This window comes from Pogoniulus pusillus, chromosome 10 (assembly GCF_015220805.1).
Source record: "Pogoniulus pusillus isolate bPogPus1 chromosome 10, bPogPus1.pri, whole genome shotgun sequence".
Lineage (NCBI taxonomy): Eukaryota > Metazoa > Chordata > Aves > Piciformes > Lybiidae > Pogoniulus > Pogoniulus pusillus.
This window is the reverse complement of record NC_087273.1, coordinates 38,637,292-38,643,548: the sequence shown is the minus strand read 5'-3', so window position 1 is coordinate 38,643,548 and position 6,257 is coordinate 38,637,292. Positions and strand designations below refer to the sequence as shown.

The 6,257-nt window shown below is 49.5% G+C and overlaps 1 long non-coding RNA gene across 1 annotated transcript; it reads right to left on the bottom strand.

Annotated features, from left to right (window-relative positions):
• Positions 1-1,282: 1,282 nt before the first annotated feature.
• Positions 1,283-3,333, bottom strand: LOC135178908 (uncharacterized). The gene is made up of 3 exons (XR_010303787.1): positions 3,231-3,333; positions 2,947-3,062; positions 1,283-2,448 (listed from the first exon to the last, which is right to left on the bottom strand). It is a non-coding gene; the product is annotated as an uncharacterized LOC135178908 (long non-coding RNA).
• Between the last annotated feature and the right edge of the window lie 2,924 nt (positions 3,334-6,257).

Here is a 6,257-nt window from a genome sequence, read left to right as displayed (position 1 = left end):
GCTGCTGGGAGAACTTGGCAGATTTGTAGTTCTCCATTCACTAAATGCTAGGGAATTTCTGATTCTGGCACCTGTGGTGTTTGAGGAAGAAAGGAGTATGCCTTTCAGAAAGCCAAAAGCACAGCTGGGCAAAGCCCAGCTTTCCTTTCACTAGAAAATGAACCATGATTTGTCTGGAATTCACTAGCAGGCCAGAAACATGGAGAGCTAAGTTGTCCAAGTTGATTTTGAAAGGCAGCAATTTCTTCACTGACTTGAATCTCTATGTGAAAAACTACTGCACTCAACAAAACAGTCTGAAAATGCTCTTTGTAACTCACTTAATTGGACTTTATTAGGTCTTTTGCTAACCTTCTTCATCTGAATTGCTAGTTTTAGATCATCTTGCTTCAATATATAGATGTTGGGAGAATGGAGACACAAGTTGCTAGTGTTAGAAATCAGCTGTTGAATAAGTCTAGAGGACAGCTGCAAAAAGGATAAGGGAAGAGTTGTGATTTGGGAGGTCTGGGCTTGATACCGGGAGGAATTTCTTCACAGAGAGAGTGATTGGCATCGGAATAGGCTGCCCAGGGTGTTCAAACAAAGTCTGGCTGGGGCACTTAGTGCCATGGTCTGGCTGATTGGCTAGGGCTGGGTGCTAGGGTGGACTGGATGAGCTTGGAGATCTCTTCTAACCTGGATGATTCTATGCTCAGAGCCCCATCCAGCCTGGCCTTAAACAAAATCCAGACATGAGCCTTCCACCACCTCCCTGGGCAACCTGCTCCAGTCTCTCACCACCCTCATGCTGAAGAGCTTCTTCCTAACATCCAACCTACATCTCCCCTCCTCTAGTTTGGATCCATTCCCCCTAAACCTATCACTAAGCAACTCTCTCTAGCTTTCTTCTAGACTCCATTGAGACACTGCAAGGCCACAATAAGGTTTCTTCAGAGCCTTCTCTTCTCCAGACTGAGCAGAGGAAAAGTTTCCTTGTCAAGTGAGTGCAACACTTCTATGCTCAGAGGTTTTTGTAAGGAGAGCAGTAGCAGACCTAACACTAAGAAGTCTTTACCCACAACCTGCAGTGTGAGCCAAGTGCAATCTCAGAGACATCACACATCCATTGGTGATAAGGGGTTAGAAATATTACTGGGAGACAGAAGAGGTCTTCTTCACTATTAAACCTGCTTGGATTGTCCATGCTGACAAAACTGACACAAAATAGTGGTATGGAGGGAGGAGCTTTTCTTCTCTGCCATGAGCTCTGTTAACTTATTAGAGTCACTTTCATCATGTATTAAAATAAAGACCTTTGCAATCATTTATTAGTCCTAGGAAGAAACAGAGAGCTAGACCTGGGGAAGAGTCAGAATCATTTTGGTATCAGGTTTGCTGCAGGCTTTTTCTGAAGGGCTGTTCCTACATGTACCTGCACAACTCTTTCCTAAAGCATTTTCATCCTTGACCAAGAAAGGACTGCAGACTGCATGTGAGTAATAACATTTTGTTTAGAGGAAAACTCCAATCCCTACCCCAGAAAAAAGATTGAACTCTGGCTGTGGTCTGCCACACACAGGAGATTGGGGTTTTTTAATCAACTGTGGCTTTTGTCTCTGTGTGGGGACAGAAGATGTTGTTTTTGAACTAAGTTCATCCATTAACATCTTTGATTTTGCACAAGGAGGTTTGCATCACTGTGCTGGTTGCCTCTGCCTTGACTCTAATCCCACCTAACAGGGGAGTTAGGGGCAATAAAGGGTTATCTTTTGGACATCTCATCTCAGATTTCCCCACATTTATTATGTGAAACATGCAGGGATTGATCTGGTTATTACTGACAGGGAGGAAAATGAGGGGGGAAGGAGGTTTGAATGCTAGCAACTCTGACTGTGTTGGGAGAGAGTGAGTGCTTCTGTGTGACTTTGAACTTGCACATAACTGTCATTATTTATGCACACATATATGCATGTAAATAGAGCTTCATTTCTTCCAGCCTGAGCCCAGCACAGGTGATTTCATTGTATGGACAGGGGAGCAGGCAAGCCCCAGACCATCACCATCACCTTCCTTCTGTTGCCTGATCAGCTGTAGAAGGTCATTCCAAGTTCCCACCTTGCCATGTCCTGCTCTTCATGGCAAGACACTGCAGTTGGCTATTAGCACACCATGGTGTGGCTTTCATTTTCTTTCCACTTTCACTTGTTAGGTTTTGTCAGACTCCAGGTGGGTTCCTCTGCAAGAGGAGGTGCAGAAACCTTGGTGCCTGTCTTCACAGGGGCAGCTCAGTGCTGGCAGAATGATGCTTGCTGTGGCTCACCAATGAAACAGAGCTGCCAGCACAGGTGTGGGCAATGGAAAGCTACAGCAATGGTTCTCTGCTTGCTGCACCTGAGCTGAGCCATATTGTTTGCTCTGTCCAGAGACTCATCCAAGCCATCAGCAGCCAGTCTGTCCATGAGAATTCTGTGGGAAATGGTGTCAAAGGCTTTTTAGCAGTGCAGGCAGATGACATCCACAGCCCTTGCCTCCCCTAATACGAGTTGTCACTCACCCACAGCAGCTCCTGCTCCCTCAGGCAGCCCCAGCTCCCCACTCCTCACCTCTCTCAGGCAGCTACTGCACCCCACACCACTCCTTATCTCCCACCAGCAGCCACAGCTCCCCCCTTAATTCTTTACTGCCTCAAGCAACTCCTAATCTCCCCCTACTCTTTACCTGCCCCAAGCAGCCCCTGCCCCCCCGGTCCCTGATTCCCCCAAGCAGCTCCTGCTCCTCCTTTACTCCTTACCTTCTCCGGATGACCTCTGCTCCCCCTTCCTCCTTACCTGCCCCAAGCTGTCCCTCCCCACTCCTTGCTGCCCCCGAGCAGCCTCTGCTCCCCCTTCCTCCTTACCTGCCCCAAGCTGTCCCTCCCCACTCCTTGCTGCCCCCGAGCAGCCTCTGCTCCCCCTTCCTCCTTACCTGCCCCCAGCGGCCGCTGCTCCACCTCGCCCCACTCTGCCCTCGGCCGAAGCAGCTCTGCTCTCGCAGCTCCATTCTCGCCTCCCCTGCAGCCCCTAGGGCAAAGCCTGCAGCAGCTAAAGCAGGGCAGAGAGGAGCTCAGCTCCAGCAAGTGCACACCCCCAGCACCCGTGCACGGCGGTGTGAGGTTGCCAGGCCCTAACCCTAGCTAGCCGGGGGGCCAGCCAGGCCCCCCGGCCTTTGAAACCCTCCACCGCACCCCGGTGCACCCCACGGGCACTCACCAGCGCGGCCGGGCGGAGGATCCCTTGGGCCCGCAATGGGCCGAGCTTGGCGCTGCCCCTGCCTGCCCGCAAGAAAAAGGGCAGGGGGCAGCGAGGGCAAAGTGGCCACACCTGGGGGGGGAGGAGGCTCCGGCAGCCAGCTGGCAGCAAACGGCATCACCTGCTGGCGGCTGAGGGCTTGCAATGGCAAAGCCATTCAGGGGCGATGCATCAGCTGCCAGCCCAACAGCTGATGGCAACGCTCTGAGCAAAGCCCATTGCACCGTGCCCAGGGCACACAGCGCCCTGGAGCTACGGACTGGAACAAACAGTGCTGCTGGAGCACATCCTGGAGCTCATCTGCTGAAGGGGCAGTGCAAAGTGGCTGGCAAGATACTCTCCCAGTTACAAGAGCAGAGGCTGACTGGGTGTCACTGCTGGGAATGGACACATCCAGCGCTGGCATCTGCACGGCAGCAAAACCTCCAAGTCCTAACTCGCAGTGAGCTAAAATGACCTAAAGGATGCATTGCCTGGTGGAGTGGCCATGGCTGGAGGTGTTGAAGCCAAGCCTGGCTGGGGCACTTAGTGCCATGATCTGGTCGACTGCATAGGGCTGGGTGCTAGGTTGGGCTGGCTGAGCTTGGAGCTCTCTGCCAACCTGGTTGATTCTAGGTTGGACTGGATGATCTTGGAGGTCTCTTCCAACGTGGTTGATTCTATGAATTCTGTAGTACAAACTGAGGTTTGTTTTTAAAGAGCATAAATGTCTGAGGACTTGGTGATTTTCTGCTGTGAATTGAAAGTGACAAATAGTGTTAATTTCAACCTGGGAGTTAGAAAGAAAGAAAAAAACTGACAGTGGAAAATCGAAGGGAAAGAAAAAGTAGAAACCAAGCAGGTTGGAAGAGACCTCCAAGATCATCCAGTCCAACCTAGCACCCAGCCCTATGCAGTCGACCAGACCATGGCACTAAGTGCCCCAGCCAGGCTTTTCTTTAACACCTCCAGCGACGGTGACTCCACCACCTCCCTGGGCAGCCCATTCCAATGCCAATCACTCTCTCTGCCAACAACTGCCTCCTCACATCCAGCCTAGACCTGCCCTGCCACAACTTGAGGCTGTGTCCCCTTGCTGGTTTTCCGAGAGAAGAGCCCAACCCCACCTGATTACAGCCTCCCTTCAGGTAGTTATGTGTGTGTGTATGTATACATAAAAATATAAATAAGCTCTCTCTCTCTATATATATATATAAAACTCAAAAGCTTTTCTAGATCATGAATTCTAGAATCAGTCAGGGCTGGAAGGGACCACAAGGAGCAGCCAGTTCCAACCCCCCTGCCATGCCCAGGGACACCCCACCCTAGAGCAGGCTGCACACAGCCTCAGCCAGCCTGGCCTGAAACACCTCCAGCCGTGGGGCCTCAACCACCTCCCTGGGCAACCCATTCCAGCCTCTCACCACTCTCATGCTCAATAACTTCCTCCTCCTGTCCTGGCTGAATCTCCCCACCTCCAGCTTTGCTCCATTCCCCCCAGTCCTGGCACTACCTGATAGCCTAAAAAGTCCCTCCCCAGCTTTTTTGTAGCCCCCTTCAGATCCTGGAAGGCCACAAGAAGGTCACCTGGGAGCCTCCTCTGCTCCAGACTGCACAGCCCCAACTCTTTCAGTCTGTGCTCACAGCAGAGCTGCTGCAGCCTCTCAGCATCCTCCTGGCCCTGCTCTGGACACTCTCCAGCATCTCCACAGCCCTCTTGTCCCAGGGGCTCCAGAGCTGCATGCAGGACTCCAGGTGGGGTCTCAGCAGAGCAGAGCAGAGGGTGAGAATCCCCTCCCTGGCCCTGCTGGCCCCACTGCTGCTGCTGCAGCCCGGGATCTGGTTGGCTTCTTGCAGATGGAGGCTGTTGATAGTGGACAACACAGCTCCGGAGGAACAAACATGCACATTTATCTCTATCAGTAATTGCCTGTGGTATGGAGATGATTGTTTAGAACCACCTCTGATTACCCATAAACTAAAGAAAAAATAGGCTTAAAAAGAAAGAGTAAAACCTTGTCCCCTGAAAGGAGAGAACTGCTTCTGATGGGCAGGATCAGCCCATTTTGTGTGGCTTCACTTAGGGCTTGCTATGGTTAACAAGCCGAGAATGACAAGTAGGAGGATTATAACTCATATAACTAATAATGATTTAGAGAGTCTTCATCCATAATTACATCTGTGTTAAACCCTCCCAAGCACTATTGAATAAAGTTCTGAAGGCTGAGTCTGAGCAAAATGGTATTGATTTAAACCCCAATTGCATCTCTTTGAGACCAGTTTTACTTCTTTAGCGTTCTCTGCTTGCGTTACTGATTTCTTCTCTCCTGCTTTCTGCACTAACTTTATACAGAACAAAAACCAGCTGGGGACAGAAAGCCCTGACTAAAGCTGCCCCTATGGCTAAAGCTATACAAATTAGGATAGATTTTTGAAACAAAAAGCCCATAAAAAAGCATTTAGGTCTCCTGTGTGTCTGAGAATAGAGTGAGAAGTGATCTCTGCTCTCTCTCTAAGGGAGCACATCTAAAAAGTACTTTAAAGGAGCACATCCAAAAAGTACTCTAAAGGAGCACATCCAAAAAGCACTCTAAAGGAGCACATCCAAAAAGTACTCTAAAGGAGCACATCCAAAAAGCACTCTAAAGGAGCACATCCAAAAAGTACTCTAAAGGAGCACATCTAAAAAGTACTCTAAAGGAGCACATCCAAAAAGTACTCTAAAGGAGCACATCCAAAAAGTGCTCTAAAGGAGCACATCCAAAAAGTACTCTAAAGGAGCACATCTAAAAAGTACTCTAAAGGAGCACATCCAAAAAGTACTCTAAGAGAGCACATCCAAAAAGTACTCTAAGGGAGCACATCTAAAAAGTACTCTAAAGGAGCACATCCAAAAAGTACTCTAAGGGAGCACATCCAAAAAGTACTCTAAAGGAGCACATCTAAAGCAGAAATAAGTTTAAATAGGAGTAAATATTTTCTAGGCTGACTAAATACTGAGCCAGAATA